General features: G+C 40.2%; 1 protein-coding gene across 13 annotated transcripts in view; it reads left to right on the top strand.

Moving 5' to 3' along the window:
* Window positions 1–16,322, top strand: part of LOC140629455 (homeobox protein Mohawk-like) — a 129,573-nt gene extending 113,251 nt beyond the window's left edge. For 3 of the 13 annotated variants that reach the window (XM_072818951.1, XM_072818959.1, XM_072818960.1), the window contains 4 exons: window positions 7,405–7,875; window positions 9,626–9,852; window positions 10,374–11,149; window positions 14,174–16,322. The gene's annotated coding sequence lies outside the window, so the exon portion shown is untranslated. Of the gene's footprint in view, window positions 1–43; window positions 198–7,404; window positions 7,876–9,625; window positions 9,853–10,342; window positions 11,150–14,173 lie in introns of all 13 variants that reach the window. The other 10 variants (XM_072818956.1, XM_072818962.1, XM_072818963.1 and 7 more) reach the window with 7 other exon arrangements.
* Window positions 16,323–18,505: the final 2,183 nt, after the last annotated feature.

The following is an 18,505-nucleotide window of genomic DNA, read 5'->3' on the forward strand; positions in this document are numbered from 1 at the left end:
ATGATCTCCCTGTTTGCCTGTGTTCTTTTTTTTTTTTTTTTAGATTTTATTTATTTAGTCGTGAGAGAGGCAGACACACAGGCAGAGGGAGAAGCAGGCTCCAAGCAGGGAGCCCAACAAGGGACTTGATCCCAGGACCTCGACCCAGGCCACCTGCGTCGTCTTGAATGGCATTTTTAGTAAGCAAAGAATGCTAGGTAGGCTCTTGTTACCTATCTGTGTATCTATCTATCTATCTATCTATCTATCTATCTATCTATCTATCTATCATCTATCTATTTATATTTCAGTATAGTGAAAGATGATGAAATGATTATTCCTAAAATTTCTAGTTAGAGGTCAGCTGTCAGGATCTCTGATTTGAAGTAATCTTTCAAAGCATGTTTTTTTCCTCTGGCTCTTTTAAAGACTTCAATACATACATCACTTTTTTTCTTTTAAATAAGTTCTGTTTACTTCTTTTAAAAATGTTCGGCCCAAGTGTGGTAGGATACAAAATCAATGCCCAGAATTCAGTGGCATTTCTGTACACTAACAATGAGACTGAAGAAAGAGAAATTACGGAGTCAATCCCTTTTACAATTGCACCCAAAAGCATAAGATGCCTAGGAATAAACCTAACCAAATAGGTAAAGGATGTATACCCTAAAAACTACAGAACACTTCTGAAAGAAAGTGAGGAAGACACAAAGTGATGGAAAAATACTCCATGCTCAAGGATTGGAAGAATTAATATTGTGAAAATGTCAGTGATCACCCAAGGCAATTTACACGTTTATTTTTATTTATTTTTTAATTTTTATTTACTTATGATAGTCACACAGAGAGAGAGAGAGAGGCAAAGACACAGGCAGAGGGAGAAGCAGGCTCCATGCATCGGGAGCCCGATCCCGGGTCTCCAGGATCACGCCCTGGGCCAAAGGCAGGTGCTAAACCGCTGCGCCACCCAGGGATCCCAATTTACACGTTTAATACAATCCCTATCAAAATGCCATGGACTTCTTCAGAGAGTTGGAACAAATTATTATAAGATTTGTGTGGGGGATCCCTGGGTGGCGCAGCGGTTTGGCGCCTATCTTTGGCCCAGGGCGCGATCCTGGAGACCCAGGATCGAATCCCACATCGGGCTCCCGAGGCATGGAGCCTGCTCCTCCCTCTGCCTGTGTCTCCGCCTCTCTCTCTCTCTCTCTCTCTCTGTGACTATCATAAATAATAAATAAAAAAAATTAAAAAAAAAAAAGATTTGTGTGGAATCTGAAAAAACCCCAAATAGCCAGGGGAATCTTAAAAAAGAAAACCATAGCCATGGGCATCACAATGCCAGATTTCAGGTTGTACTACAAAGCCGTGGTCATCAAGACAGTATGGTACTGGCACAAAAACAGACACATAGATCAATGGAACAGAAATGAGAATCCAGAAGTGGACCCTCAACTTTATGGTCAACTAATATTTGACAAAGGAGGAAAGACTATCCACTGGAAAAAAGACAGTCTCTTCAGTAAATGGTGCTGGAAAATTGGACATCCACATGCAGAAGAATGAAACTAGACCACTCTCTTGCACCATATACAAAGATAAAATGATGAAAGATCTAAATGTGAAACAAGAATCCATCAAAATCCTAGAGGAAAACATAGGCAACTCCCTTTTCGAACTTGGCCACAGTAACTTCTTGCAAGATACATCCATGAAGGCAAGAGAAACAAAAGCAAAAATGAACTATGGGGACTTCATCAAGGTAAGAAGCTTTTGCACAGCAAAAGATACAGTCAACAAAACTAAAAGACAACTACAGAATGGCAGAAGATATTGGCAAATGACTTCTCAGTTAAAGGCCTAGTATCCAAGATCTGTAAAGAACTTCTTAAACTCAACAGCAAAGAAACAAACAATCCAATCAAGATACGGGCAAAAGACATGAACAGAAATCTCACAGAGGAAGACACAGACATGGCCAAGAAGCACATGAGAAAATGCTCCGCATCACTGGCCATCAGAGAAATACAAATCAAAACCACAATGAGATACCACCTCACACCAGTGAGAATGGGGAAGATTAACAAGGCAGGAAACCACAAAAGTTGGAGAGGATGCGGAGAAAAGGGAATCCTCTTGCACTGTTGGTAGGAATGTGCAATGGTGCAGCCACCCTGGAAAACTGTGTGGAGGTTCCTCAAAGAGTTAAAAATAGACCTTCCCTAGGACCCAGCAATTGCACTGCTAGGGATTTATCCCAAAGATACAAATGCAATGAAATGCCAGGACACTTGCACCTCGATGTTTCTAGCAGCGGTGTCCACAATAGCTAAACTGTGGAAGGAGCCTCGGTGTCCATCGAAAGATGAATGGGTAAAGAAGATGTGGTTTATGTATACAATGGAATATTACTCAGCCATTAGAAATGACCAATACCCATCATTTGTTTCGACGTGGATGGACCTGGAGGGTATTATGCTGTGTGAAATAAGTCCATCGGAGAAGGACAAACATTTTATGGTCTCATTCATTTGGGGAATATAAAAAATAATGAAAGGGATTAAAGGGGAAAGAAAAAATGAGTGGGAAATATCAGAAAGGGAGACAGAACATGACAGACTCCTAACTCTGGGAAACGAACTAGGGGTAGTTGAAGGGGAGGTGGGTGGCAGGTGGGGGTAACTGGGTGGCGGGCACTGATGGGGGCACTTACTTGATGGGATGAGCACTGAGTGTTATTCTGTATGGTGGCAAATTGAGCACCAATAAAAAATAAATTTATTAAAAAAAAAAGAAAAAAAATGTTTGGCCAACATTCAAATTGTTTATACCATAGGCTCATCTTAAGAAACCTGGTTAACCTTTATTTCCAACATCAAAAGCATGAAGTTCCATTCTTAAAGCAGTAGATTCGAAAGAAGAAAGGTTTTGACTATATCACTGCAATATTGCCACTTGCAGAAGCCCTTTGAAGTAACTAGAATGGACTTTATTGGCCTTGCCAATGTCCTACAAATGTTTTGTTTTCATATTTCATTTAAAACATGAATTATTTTTCCCTTTTGATATTGAGTGTTTTTCATCATGGAAAATCAGCATCTTCAACTTGCTCTTTTTTCTTCAAATGGCTTCCAAAATGAGGTATACTCTGGAGTTTTGAATGGATCATGTTTTTATTTTTACAGTTCTCTTCCATAGCAAATCAAGCTCATTAGGTATGTGGCTGACCGCAAGCTGTTCTGTGTGAACAGAAAGCAGCGTGTGATTTGGCATTTGGATACAACTTTTGTTGGGGGGAGATCAGTACATAGAGCTTCATTCTTAAATTAAACCAGGACACTTGTTCTTGTCCTTGTTACTGCTCCTCAAGTATTTATGAATGAAGCAAAAAGTCGTCTTCATGTAATAATGGGTTTTCATTTTTATTTAATTTTTATTTAATTTTTAAGATTTTATTTATTCATGAGAGACACACAGAGCGAGAGAGAGGCAGAGACACAGGCAGAGGGTGAAGCAGACTCCAAGCAGGGAGCCAGATGTCGGACTCGATCCCCGGTCCCCAGGATCAGGCCCTGGACCGAAGCTGGCGCTAAACTGCAGAGCCACCCGGGCTGCCCTGGATTTTTCATTTTTAAACAGGAAAATCACTTAGTGGCATTTCTCACAGTAGCTCTTAGAGGTGGGCTTTCACTTCTGTTCTATTAATAGTTTTCTTGTAAGGTAAATATCTGCTAGCATACTTACTACATGTTAGCCAGTGACTCTGCTACATTGCGTACTCTTGCTATTACAAAAAGCCCAACCGTCATTTCTCCTTTTGTTGAGTTTTTCAAATGAATGGCTTTATTTATTACAGTGGGTAATAGCAGTAGACTTTCCTGCAGTGACTGTACTGTACTGTATGTATTCAATAAATACTGTTAATTGGTGACAGAAATTTATACACAAAAGAAGCAGGTGAATCAGACTAGACCAGATCTAGAGGGAGATACGGAAGCAAATTCTCTATTTGTTACCCTGTCGTCTGTTAGATTTAATATATTATTCTGAGTGAAGTAAGTCAGTCGGAGAGGGACAAACATCATATGGTCTCATTCATTCGGGGAATATAAAAACTAGTGAAAGGGATTCAAGGGGACAGGAAAGAAAATGAGTGGGAAATATCAGTGAGGGTGACAGCACATAAGAGACACCTAACTCTGGGAAACGAACAAGGGGTGGTGGAAGGGGAGGTCGGCCGGGGTTGGGGTGACAGGGTGACTGGCACTGAGGGGGGCACTTGACGGGATGAGCATCGGGTGTTGTAGTATATGTTGGCCAATCGAAGCCCAATAACAAATATACAAAAAATAAGGGAAAAAGAATTAAAAATAGATAAAAATAAACTTCATTTAAAAAGGTTTAATATATCATCTTATTGTGATTATTATCTTAGTCTTTACAGAAATGCCATGTAAACAAGTTGCTGAATATGTTGTGTCTCATGGCATTGTACAGAACTTTGTATGTGCAACAGTCCTCTCATACAGGAATTCTGCCAATAATTTTCATTCATTATGTAGTTTTTGTCTTTCATTTTGAGACTCATTGTATAATCTTAATGGCAGTGGTGTGATTTCTCTTTTAGCTGTAAGGAGTACAATGTTTCATAATGTACATGTAGTTGGCTTTTATTTTTCAGTTTTTCTTTAAGGTAAGATACGTGTATAAAATTTGCCATTTTTACCATGTTAACGTACAATGTAATGGCATTAGGTATATTCAGAATGTCGTGCAAACGTCACCACTCTCTATTTCCAAAACCTTCTCATCACTCTACACAGAAACTCTGTGGCTGTTAAGCGCTACCTTCCCTTGTTGCCCACCCCCAGCTCCCGGCAACCACCATTCTACGCTTTGTCTCTATATTTTAACTGTTTTACATAGTTCACATAAGTGGAACTATACAGTACTTGCCCTTTTGTAACTATACCACTCCATGCAATGCTTTCAAGGTTTGTCCATGTTGTAGCATGTATCAGAATCTCCTTCTCTTTCATGGTTGAATAACATTGCACTATGTGTATACACTGCATGTTGTTTGTCCATTTGTCTGTTGATGGACACTTGCATGTGTCCACCTTTTGGCTATTGTGAATGGTGCTGCAATGGACATTGCTGTACAACTATCTGTTTTGAGTCCCGATTGCGGTTCTTTTGGGTAGACACTTAGCAGCTGAAATGCCTGCTTATATAGTAATTCTGTTTAGGCTTGTGAGAAGGAACCATCAAAGTGTTTTCCGTGGAGTCTGCACCATTTTACATTCCTACCAGCATTATATGAGGGTTCCAATTTCTCCATATCCTCATCACTACCTGTTACACTGAGTAATTTTTGATTATAGCCATTCTCGTGGGCATGAAGTGGTAGTTCATTGTGGTTTTGATTTGCATTTCCCTAATGACTAATGATGTTGAGCATGTTTTCAGGTAGTCTTTGGCGATCTGATTGCCTTTTTGTTGTTGAGTTTGGCATTTTTTATATATTTTAGATATTAAACCCTTATCATATTTTCGCCTTGCAAATATTTTTTCCCCTTGTGTAGGCTATCATTTCACTTGTCTGATAGTATCCTTTGTACAAAAGTTCTAATTTCTATAAAGATCAGTGTCCATTTTATCTTGTGCTGCTTATGCTCTTGGTAGCATATCTAAGAATCTCTTTGCAAACCCAAGGTTATGAGGATTTACCCCTTGATTTAAAATTTGAGCTAATTTTTTGTGTATGGTGTGAAATAGGGATCTAAGAATCTACATTCTTGTGCATGTAGGAATCCAGTTGTCCTGTATAGTCTATTTTGTTTTCATCTCTATTTTTAGTGGCTATCAGTTTTTATCCTAGAAAGCGTTAGTTTGTGCTTTCTCTGGAAACAGTTTATTGGCAAAAGGTCGATGTCCTTAATTTAAAAATTATTGGAGAAATTTGGTGGCTTCATGACACTGTATAACGGAATTTCTTAAACGACAAAGCCCTGGAGGTGGGGGAAATTAGCTCTCAGGATAAAGAAAACCTAATTCTTATTATTGTACTTTGTATTCTGACACTGTTTGGGTGGCTTATTATTTTTTTTGGTTGTTTTTGTGAAATAAATGCATTTTCAGTTCCACTTCTGGCATAGCTAGATTCACTCTCAGTGAAGGTCGGAACCCTGTTAGCTTTCTCTGTTGATGTTGTTATTCTGTGGTCCATTTATCTAGTAATAATACATAGTAGGAAAAGGCCAGTTACAATTAATCTGCATTAAACAGGTACGAAAAGAGCAAGAAAATGGTGGGGGAAGTGAACAGAACTTTATGTAGGAACAGGAAATATAAAATGTGACCACATTTGAAATGTAATTAAGAATATTGTAGGTTACAGTTGTAACTGCTAATTCTTAGCATGGATGCATTGTATCCTGCTGAATTTTCCTTTGTTGGCATAATATTGCTGCCAACATTTTATAATAGCACTTTGACTTTTCCAGTTAAAAGGGCAGTTTAACAAAAATATTTGAAGACTTTAGTTTCTCCAGTAGTATTTGGTTTTTGTTCATTTTTAAAGTTCGGTATTCAGATTGTTCCCTTTCAAAGTGGGGAGTTTTGTCAGATATGTTACATTTTTCTCAGTTGCTGACTAGCAGACCTCTTTCAGAGGCTTGTTTACCACCAGCATCACTTCGTCATCATTTTCATCAGCCCTGTGAAGTCCTGTATTTTTGCAGTCATGTTAATGGCATCCAAGGTAAAAACCAATGACAGCATAGAGGGCATGTATTAGGTGGGAAGAAATGTTTAAATGAGGGCTGGTATGAACATTGTCAGTTTATTGGTGAATATCATAATGTCTATATTCCTGTAACCTTGGATTGTTTGGGAATTAGATCCTAAATATTCAGAAGATAGGAACCTCTATGTTTATATTAGTATTTTCTTTATTTTCCCAACATTTGTTAGAGAGGGAGAGAGAGAGGAGAGGGGTAGAAGGAGGAGAGAGAATCTCAAGCAGATTCCACACTGAGTCCAGAGCCCAACATGGGGCTCAATCTCATGACCCAAAGACCATGACCTGAGCCAAGATCAAGAGTTGGATGCTTAATCAAGTCAGCCACCCAGACACCTCTGTATTGCTATATTCAATGACTAGGCTTTTATGAACTAATTTGAAGTCTTTTACCTATCTTAGTTAATTGAATATATGACTTGAGATAATTATAGTTGTATAGTAGAAATTTTCCAAACACAATGGTGATAAGCAATGCTGCGAAGGTTAATAGCAAAGCTCTGACAAGCTTAGCCTGTGCAGCACTGGCACAGCCTTATGAAAACAATTATGCAAAAATAATAATCCTGTTGCAACTTCAAATCCAGGTGCATAAAAATGTTAATTGATTTTTTTTCTTTCAGTAGTGCTAAGTTGCCAGTGGAAACTGCCCATGGGCCACATGAGAGACCACGGATCCTGTAATGCTGGGAGGCATAAAGCTGGCACAGAAGTGCTGCAGAGAGGCTGTCACCAGTTAGAGGGAAGGAGCCAGAGAAGCAAGAGGTGTGGCAACAGCCAAGGGTCTTCAAAGGTAGATGGACTGTGCACTCCCTTCCTGAATGGGAGACCAGCACAGAGACCTTGGGGGCACGCCCTGCCCAGCCCTGCCCAGCCTCGCCCAGGCTCCAGCCAGAGGCTCCGCCCCAGGCCATGGCCTTCCACTTACTCACGTGACCATGCCACAGGCATGCAGAGAGGCAGGCTGAGCTCTGCCAGGCCAGCAGGGTCCGTGCCAGGCCTGGTGGACTTCGAGGACAAGGAGCAGGTGAAGGCCTTTCTGGAGAACGTGGTGGAGTGCAAGTACCAGTGCTACTGTGAGAAGGACCCGAATGGTGAGTGCTGGCAGAGCAGCCTGCGAACACGAGGAGATGCATGGGGATGGTTGGGGGCTGCAGGGGCCACGAGCCACCTCTGAAGGAGATCCAGAAGGGGTCTCTGGTCTAGGTAAGTTGGTGGGGCCAGGTGCTTGAGGACCCCTAATCCTCTGCCATCTGCCCCATCCCCCAACTGAGTCAGATTCATTTAATTTTTTAAGGCCAGTAAAAAATGAGTAATTTTGTAGGAAAACGGTGTTTACTGTAACTGACAAAGGAAGAGATAGAAAACCTAAATGGAGAAATTTCCATACACCACCCACAAGAAATAAAGTTGGGGGATGAAGCTGCCCTCCATAATGTATCTGATCCTCCTGGTTTCCCATGGGAATGCCATCAAACACTTAAAGAAAAGATTACTTTAGTGGCATTGAGATTTGAGAGCATAGAAAAAGATTGAAACTTTCCACAGTGTAAAAAAAAAAGCGAAAGCAGTGTAACACTGATATTATGACCCCATAAAGACAAGACCAGGAGAAAAAAAGCCAACTTCAGTTGCGAGAACTAATGAGGAAAGTCTCAGTAAGATATCATCAATGGATTCCACGGCACATTAAGTGACCAAAATATCTAGCCAAGTGAGGCCCCTTTTGGGAAAGCCACGATGAGATGGCTAGTATTTGGAAATTTATAAATAAATTCTGTAAATAGAATTCCCATATTACCTGGTCACACCCGGAAAACACTATTGGTACATATGGTAGAAAATATTTTGTGAGATTGAACATTAATTACTTGAAGTAATTTTTACTTTCATACCAACTTCATATTTAAAATTATGTCCTGGAGTAAAACACATATCATCATAGGGTTACCAGCATTTGGAAATTCTGGGAGAGCATTTAAAAACTCCTGATACAATACAACGTCCCAGGGTTGGCAGGGTAGGGGTACGCACTCAACTCACTTGGGTGAAGATGGAAAGATGATGATGTGGAAAGAGGGGCTCCTTGTTTATAAAAGACCCTCAGAAGAAGGAAATGAAGTGGAGAAGAATGTCTTTATTTGGGGCATATAATGTTTAAGTTGTAATTATGGTACAGAATCAATACAAATTCATCTGAAAAAATTAAGAATTGTCGGAAAGAAAAAAGACAGGGAGGGGTGAAGAGAAGCCATTCCTAATCCCGTAGTCATTAGAAACAGCCAGTATTATTTGTCACATATCTGCGAGCCTCTCTCTATCCTGTTCGTCCAGCCATGATTGAGGTCCGTGGAAAAGGCAGACAAGATGTTAATCTGAGAGGTAGGCATGTGGAGTGACGACAAGCTCTGACACTGAGCCAGGTGGCCTGAGTTTTAAGTCCCAACTCATTTGTTTCTATGTGTGGAACCATCGCCAGTTATTATTTAAAGAGTAGATGGCCTGATACCTCTGAGTGTATTACTTGATACCTATTAAAAACTGGAAATTCTGCGGTGCAACTGTTTTATATATATAGTGCGGGGGGTAATTTCTTCAACTGTAAGTAAGAAGAGGCTCAAGTAAGTTTTCAAGTATAACATTTTAAAGGCACCTGTGTAAGAGCTGAAGTAGATAAAACGTAAAAGCCAACAGTTTTGCATTTGTTAAAGCAGATTTTTTAAGGAACTCCATGTGTCTTCTAGTGCACTAAAAATACATTCTCACCTTTGTTGTTTCTTGGGTAATGTTGGGAAAGAAAGGACCCAATTATTCCCTGATAGTATAATTTTACTTGTTTTACAGGACAGAAAGTTATCTAAGCTCAATAGTTCTGAGAAATGTCTTCATCTAGGAGCATTCCCTCTGTTTCTTAGAAGTTTGAATTTGGGAGAAAGGTTGACAATCTGGGGGAAAAAAAAGACGAAGCGAAAGGAACAGCATGCTCAGGAGGGCACACACCACGCCAGTTCCCTTGCTTCTAATGGTTATCACGTACCAACCCAAGTGGCTGCCGCCTTATTAATCATCATGTATGTTTTTAGTAGAGATATGAACTACAACTGATACTTAAAGTACTGAAGCAATATGTTTTAGAAGTTACATATTTTAGAAAACTATCATAATTATTCAAGGGAAAAAGGTTTAGCTTTTATGTGGGCTCTATTTGATAATGATTTTTACCCCCATTTGACATCTCATGTAACAATGTACGGTGATAGTAACTAAATTTACTGTGGTAACCATTTTGCAATATATATATACAGCAAATCATTATGTTGTACATATAAAAAGTATTACAGTGGTACATGTCAATGATGTCGCAATTAGAAAAACTTTGATTTAAACATAGAACATTGACATGAGAATCTTAAAGAAGAATCAGACTGGACCATAGAAATAAGCCCACTTATTTATTATCTACAGATTTATAGAAACGTTTAATTTTTTTTTGAGGTTTAGTGGATCTGTTTCTATTCGCAGTGCTGAAAACCCTTCAACTATCTCACTGTTTGCTAGCAGGTGAACTTGTATACTCTTGTTTTTCTTCTAGATTCATGAAAAGCTCTACTACTATGAGAAGTAGAACCCTGTGCCCATCCTCCACAGCACAGCAGTCTTGGCTGATGATGTAAGTGTGCCTTTCGGAGCTCCCTGCCACCCGGCTCCCTTGGGCCCGGTCCTGAGCAGAGCTCTTCCTGGCACAGACACAAGTGTGAGATCCTGGGAGTGAAAACCAGAAGCCGCTGCAAATGTTTCCAAAAGTCCTGTCACCGAGGACCTTATGCGGATACTGTGCTGATTTGCATTCACTCTCCTGCTCAAAAAATTGTGCGTGGGGATGTCCTCTGTTCTACCTGGGTGGCTACAGTAGCAGAAGTCTGAGGCTAGAACTCTCTGGGCAGAGAGAAACTGTCAGCTACTAGTGTTCTGAGAAAGGCACAGGCAGGAGGAATGCTTTGGAGAAATAAAGACAAATCAGCTAGGTCTGTTGCTGACAGTGCTAAAAACTGACAGATACGCTAGTGTCGGAACGAGGCCTGATGAAATACATAAAAAGACAGGATTGTTTTCAAAATGAAGTATAAAGCATCATAATGATTTATGGATATTAGACCTTTCCACATTACCTTCATAACCAAAGAATAAGTGACAGAAGCAGTTAGCATTGATGGAGTAATTTCCTGTAGCTATCATTTTATTTTCAATCTTGGAATGAATTACCTTGCTGTTCCTTGCCGTTCACTTTCAAACTCAGATGAATTGAAAGCACACCTGGATAAACTGTAAAGGACACTGAGCCAGAGGAGAAATAGGTCTCCTGTGAAGGTTGGTTTTTGTGATCTCCTTGAGCTTATCTGTTGCTTTCTAAATGTTTTCCTTGTTTATGATTTAAAAAGGAATGTAGTTCAGCTTAAATATCGGGGCCATATAATTTTTAAAAAATCATCTTCAGAAGTTGATTTTCTTATATGTGTTTTCTATTTTATTTTATTTGTAAAAGATTTTACTTATTGATTTGTGAGAGACACAGAGACACAGGCAGAGGGAGAAGCAGGCTCCCCATAAAAAGCCCAATGTGGGGCTGGATCCTGGGCCAGAATCACGCCCTGAGCCAAAGTTAGACACTCAGCTTCTCAATCACCCAGGTGTCCCTGTGTTTCCTATTTTAATTTAGATAATAAGGCATATGTCATCAATCTCGAAGTGATTTGCTATTTGGTTAGTCCCCCAGACTCCTTTCAGGTTTTATCCACAGATTAGAAATTATAGGGATCTTTCACTTTATGTGTTTTATGCGGATGCTTATTCATCTGCTCCTCTTGGTTCTTCATTAGAGAACCAAACTTTTTGAAGTGAAGTTGAGTAAAGGTATAGACAGAATTCTAGTAAGGGGCAGTTGCCACTTGAGGAAGTCTTAAGAAGTCACTTTATTTTTTTTAACTCTTTTTTTAAAGATTTTATTTATTCATAAGAGACACAGAGAGAGAGAGACAAAGAGACAGAGAGAAAGTCAGAGACACAGGCAGAGGGAGAAGCAGGCAGGGAGCCCACAGTGGGACTTGATCCTGTCGGATCAAGCCTTGGCCCAAAGGCAGTGCTAAACTGCTGAGCCACTCAGGCTGCCCAATTTTTAAAACCTTTTTATCAGGGACGCCTGGGTGGCTCAGTGCTTAAGCATCAGCCTTCAGCCCAGGGTGTGATCCTGGAGTCCCGGGATCGAGTAGCACTTTGGGCTCGCTGCATGGAGCCTGTTTCTCTTTCTGCCTATGTCTCTGCCTCTGTCTGTCTCTCTGTCTCATGAATAAATAAAATCTTTAAAAAATCCATCAAATGCCTCTTTTGTGCCAACCACGGGACTATGTGCCTTGTTCTTTTGCATTCTTATAACAGTCATATTAACCACCACTTGTCTTGCTTTAACTGTACTTTGAGATAACTGTGGATTCATGTGTTGAAATACATAATACAGATCCCGTGTACACTTGACCCTGCTTCCTCATCTCGCATAGTTATGGTAACCATGTGGGTACATCGCCACTAACGTAGTCCCTTAGGCTTTTTCAGATTTTACATACCTTGTGTATGTGCATACGTTTGTGTATTTTTTCCTGTCCAGTTTACTACATGTGTAGATTACCGTTTCTTTTGAACATATGATGGAAAGAAGGCTGAGGTAAGTTATGGGAGGTAAATGAAGTATAGACCTGGTTTGACTCTAGGTCTGTTTGACTCAGAGTTTTGATTTTTCAATAGCAGTAGCGATGGACACTCCTGGTTGGTGCAGTGGGTTGAGTGTCTGACTCTTGGTCTCAGCTCCAGCCATGATCAGGGTCATGATTTGGAGCTTCGTGTCAAGCTCCATGCTGAGCGTGGAGTCTGCTTAAGATTCTGTCTCTCTCTGCCCCTGTCCCCTGCCTCTCTGTAAAATAAATTAATCTTTAAAAAATAATAGTCATGATGAATAACTAATAATAACAACAATAGCTGAAGCTCACTGAGTTACATATGAAACAGACTATTTGGGACACCTTACAAATATTTTTATGAAATCATCAATAAGTGCTAGGTTAGGCATGATGCCAGGTTTTTAAGGGAATAAGTGTAAATCATCAAGAATACTTAGAATGTAATAGGGAGACATTTTCTTCCCCCTAAAGTAGAATAGATCTTTATGGCCACATGCAATCCCAGGAATGTTTGAGTTTAATGTCTCAAGTTACAGATCCAACTTTCCAAGGGAAAATGAATACATTTGGTGAATGATCACTGATTATCAGAATATGATAATACTTTAGGAAGATAATAGACTAATCAGCAGGCCATAATTTACGATTCTTTTAGTTACATATCTTGTAAAGCTGTCCCTGTGATGAACAGCAGCACTTCTTCAGAGCAGGAATTACAACATGCTCCTGTGTCATAGATCCCAGGAGGTTTCGGTGCTCTTGTAGACAGCAGACAGAAATAAAAGGAAGTTTCTCCTTTTTTACCTTGTATAATCCCACTGGAAAGTGAAACGTGTGCTGAGAGTTGATACTTCTAGGTCACCTCCCTGAAGAGGCCCCGGGCAGGCACTGTCGTAACAGTTCTTGGACAGGACTGACGGCCCCCAAAGGAGGTGGGAGGGTTTCTGCAACAGGCTACTGGTGGAACAGGGCACTACTGTCTAGCCCCAAGAAGCTTCTAGTGAGGAGGGCCCCGAGGAACCTGCATCCTTTTCCTTAACTCTTTCAGAGGTTACGGCATATGCTCAGATTGGAGTTAAAGGTAAACTCAGTTCTGTGTAGCTTGTGGTTGTTGCTTTTGAAAAATGAGCAGCTACAAGAAAGCAACACCAAGTATGGTTTAGTAGGCCTTAGCTTTTTGGAACTTGAATTTGGATGTAGATAACCCAAATGGTTTTGAAGCTATATATCATTAGGAACTCTTTGGAAACCACAAAACCTTTTTAATGGGCCACTCTATCAATTTTCTGCTCTTCTAAGGAAGTTATTCCTATTCATGACTCCTTTTGATCTTTGGCTAACACTGAGACAATAGTAGTGACAATTTAGTTTTCTTCTTCCTCTGAAAGCTTGTACACGTTTTCTGCCTCGGGTTGTGTCCACTTGGATGCCTGGAGAATGTTGACAAACGAAAGGTTAGGCTAGCCTGTTGATGCTGCATATTTGATTGGGCTGTAAAAGTCAAAAAGGTTCCTTGGCTTCCGCGGAGAAGCGTTCTGCTTGATGGTCCAGAATACTGATCCAGTAAAAACGACATGTTCCAGCCATCCTTCACACACACCTTAAGTGAAATTAATGAGATCACTCTATGATTACGCTTTGTGTTTTATTTTTCACTTTCTAGGTCTGTATGAGCTGTTGGCTGTTCTGCCAGTCCAGCTGGGGCCACGTGTGGACAGCCAGGAAGACCTGACCTTCCTCTGGGATATGTTTGGTGAGAAAAGCCTGCATTCACTGGTAAAGGTAAAAACCATGCTGATGTCAGATTCTCTTGGTGGGAAAACATGGAAAAACATTTTGAGTGCTGTCTCATAAACCAGAGATCAAATTGTTGCCTTCTGCAAGGCAGAACAAATCAGCCTTGTTCCGTGATGAGCATGGAAGTTGTTAAAGATTTTACCAAAAATACCTAGATGATTTCCCTTAATGGTGGTGATCTGGCTGTGTGCACTAATGAAGCCAACGTATGCCTGCCCTTGTTTAGAAGAAGAATATGAAATAATAGCAGGAAGGTATAGGCTCCTTATGGACAACATTCATGAGCTGGAATTTAGCTTGAGTAATGAATGGTCACAACAAAAATTAGAAGGAATATATTTTCTGAGGTTAGGGATGGCAGCAGTTCATAGCCACATTAATTTAAAATAATTACCTTTCCACACCAATCTTAAGATAATTTGTTCCAACTCTCTGAAGAAAGTCCATGGTATTTTGATAGGGATTGCATTAAATGTGTAAATTGCCCTGGGTAACATTGACATTTTCACTATATTAATTCTTCCAATCCATGACCATGGAGTATTTTTCCATCTCTTTATGTCTTCCTCAATTTCTTTCAGAAGTGTTCCCTAGTTTTTAGGTTGGTTCGTTTATTCCTAGGTATCTTAGGCTTTTGGGTGCAATTGTAAATGGGACTGACTCCTTAATTTCTCTTTCTTCAGTCTCATTGTTAGTGTATAGAAGTGCCACTGACTTCTGGGCATTGATTTTGTATCCTGCCACACTGCCAAATTGCTGTATGAGTGCTAGCAATCTTGGAGTGGAGTCTTTTGGGTTTTCTATGTACAGTATCATGTCATCAGTGAAGAGGGAGAGTTTGACTTCTTTGCCAATTTGAATGCTTTTTATTTCTTTTTGTTGTCTTATTGCTGAGGCTAGGACTTCTAGTACTATGTTGAATAGCAGTGGTGAGAGTGGACATCCCTGTCTTGTTCTTGATTTAGGGGAAAGGCTCACAGTGTTTCCCCATTGAGAATGATATTTGCTGTGGGCTTTTCATAGGTGGCTTTTAAGATGCTGAAGAATGTTCCCTCTATCCCTACACCCTGAAGAGTTTTGATCAGGAATGGATGCTGTATTTTGTCAAATGCTTTCTCTGCATCTATTGAGAGGATCATGTGGTTGGTGTTTTTTTCTCTTGCTGATATTATCAATCACATTGATTGCTTTACGAGTGTTGAAGCAGCCTTGCATCCCGGGGATAAATCCCACTTGGTCATGGTGAAGCATCTTCTTAATGTATTGTTGAATCCTAGTGGCTAATATCTTGTTGAGAGTTTTTGCATCCGTGATCGTCAAGGATATTGGTCTATAATTCTCCTTTTTGGTGGGGTCTTTGTGTGGTTTTGGAATTAAGGTGATGCTGGCCTCGTAGAATGAGTTTGGAAGTACTCCATCTCCTTCTGTCTTTCCGAATATCTTTAGTAGAATATGTATGGTTTCTTCTTTATTTTTTTAAAGATTTATTTATTTATGATAGACATATATAGACAGAGGCAGAGACACAGAAGGAGGGAGAAGCAGGTTCCATTCAGGAGCCTGACGTGGGACTCAATCTCAGGTCTCCAGGATCAGGCCGTAGGCTGTAGGCGGTGCTAAACCACTGCGCCACCGGGGCTTCCCTGGTTTCTTCTTTAAACGTTTGATAGAATTCCCCTGGTAAGCCATCTGGCCCTGGACTTTTGTGTCTTGGGAGGTTTTTGATGACTGCTTCAATTTACTCCCTGGCTATTGGCCTGTTCAGGAAACAACAAATGCTGGAGAGGATGTGGAGAAAGGGAAACCTTCTTGCACTGTTGGTGGGAATGTCAATTGGTGCAGCCACTCTGGAAAACTGTGGAGGTTCCTTAAAGAGTTAAAAACAGATCTGCCCTACATACGACCCAGCAATTGCACTGCTGGGGATTTACCCCAAAGATACAGGTGCAGTGAAATGCCGGGACACCTGCTCTCTGATAATTTATAGCAGCAATGTCCACAATAGCCAAACTGTGGAAGAAGCCTTTGTGTCCATCAAAAGATGAATGGATAAAGAAAATGGGATCTATGTATACAGTGGAATATTACTCAGCCATTAGAAACAAGTACCCACCATTTGCTTCCATGTGGATGGAACTGGAGGGTATTACACTGCGTGAAATAAGTCCGTCGGAGAAGGACAAATGTTATATGATCTCATTCATTTGGGGAATATAAAAAATAGTGAAACGGAATAAAGGGGAAAGGAAATAAAACAAGTGGGAAATATCAGAAATATCTCACAGACCATGAGAGACTACTAACTCTGGGAAACGAAGAAGGGGTGGTGGAAGGGGAGGTGGGTGGGTGGTGGGGGTGACTGGGTGATGGGCACTGAGGGGGGCACCTGATAGGATGAGCATTGGGTGTCATGGTATATGGTGGCAAATTGAACTCCAGTAAAAAATAATAAATAAATAAAAATAAATAAATAAGTAAATAAATAAATAAGTAAGTAAACGAAAATTACCTTTGACAAGGTCAACTGAAATTTGAAGAAGTTGCTTTTTTTTTTTTCCCCACAACGCCATTGAAATGGTATTTTGTGTATAAATACATGAAAGTTCAAAACGAAGAAAAAGAGTTTCTGGAGCTGGTTCTTGGTAAAGCATCATGCCATGGAAATGGTCAGCCACCAGAAATGAGGTCTTGCCACACAGCAATGCTGGGAGTGATCAGAAATCTTAAAATAGTAAAATTAGATTAAGAAGCTTAGTTTTGCTTCTGGAGATATGAATTGCATTTTTTTTTCATTTAACTCAAGCTGAAAAAAAAGATGTGAGTCTTACCTGAGTCTGTAGGAAATTGATACCTGTGGTGCCTTAGCTCTATCTGCACCAAAACCAAACTCAGGTGAATTTGCTATGGTTGTCTGTCACGAGAGAAGGATGTTACTGATGTATAGTATTTGAAAATCAGCCACTTCCAATGTGCTTTTGCTTCACAGGCTAGAAGAAATCTTAGTCCATTTTTTCCCATCAAATTGGCTGAAATTTGCCTGCCTCAAGCAGTAGCAACTCTCAAGAAATGAAAAAGTTGAGATGTGGCATTTTCCTAACAATACATGTAAAGACTAGAGTGCTTGATTTAGTTTTTATGGAATTGCCACGGTACCTTTGTGTATCGTTGTGTTCATCAGCACCCCTTAACCATTAAACAGACATGCCCAAAACAATGCATGCATGTGTGTCTCTATTTAGTTGTAATGTGGCCACTGTTTCCTTCCTATAAAATGGAAATTATAATGTTAACAAGGTGGTTTGTGAGTTTCAAATACAATAGTGGAGATCTTCTTTCTTTGATAGTTACATAGGTTAGGCAAATACAAGCAGGCATTTAGTATTAAATTATAGCACGTGAAAGACCAAAAAGTAGTGATAGGTGGTTGTTATTTCTACTAAGAAAAGGACACTAATTTTTTTTCAAAGTCTTAGTTACACTAGCTCTTGAGTTTTAAGCTTGGTGGTTTTTCAAAGTAAATGTGACTAGTAAGTGGCGAGGAAGCATAGTCACTGATATCCTGGTTTTAGAAAAGCAATGAGTAAACAAATTGATGTTGCTAGCATTTAAGTGGCACAGTAGCATGTGTACTATTACAAGGATCTTTCTGTAATTGCTGTAAAATGTGCTTTTAATGTTTACTGTGCCCCTCTAGTCCATTCTATGTTTCTTACTAGCTGCCCCCCACTCCCAGCCTCTATCACACGCAAACTTCAAGTGTGTCTTTTGACCCATTCTGTTCACTTTCAAGTATGTCAACAAGCAAGAGAGAGAAAGCGAGCCACATGTGCACGTATGCGAGAATGCGCACAAGTGCTAGAATGCGCAGAGGGAGATGGAGAGAGAAATTTTAGCAGACTCCCCACAGAGTGTGGAGCCCTGTGAAGGATCCGGGGTCCCGACCCTGAGATCAGGACCTGAGCCCAAACCAGGAGTCGGGGTGTAACCAACTGAGCCACCCAGGGGCCCAGGTAGAGACCTCTTCTTAATTGGCTTTGACTTTATTTGACCATGGTAGGAGCCAGTATATTGAAAGGGTTAAAGCAGCAGAATGATGATATCAGACTGGTTTTTTTTTTTTCAGAAGTAAAATTTAGTTGCTACAGAGATGGGATGGGCCTGGAGATTTCCAGGTCAAGACAATGGCAATGAACCCATG

This window comes from Canis lupus (assembly GCF_048164855.1).
Source record: "Canis lupus baileyi chromosome 5 unlocalized genomic scaffold, mCanLup2.hap1 SUPER_5_unloc_7, whole genome shotgun sequence".
Taxonomy (NCBI): domain Eukaryota; kingdom Metazoa; phylum Chordata; class Mammalia; order Carnivora; family Canidae; genus Canis; species Canis lupus.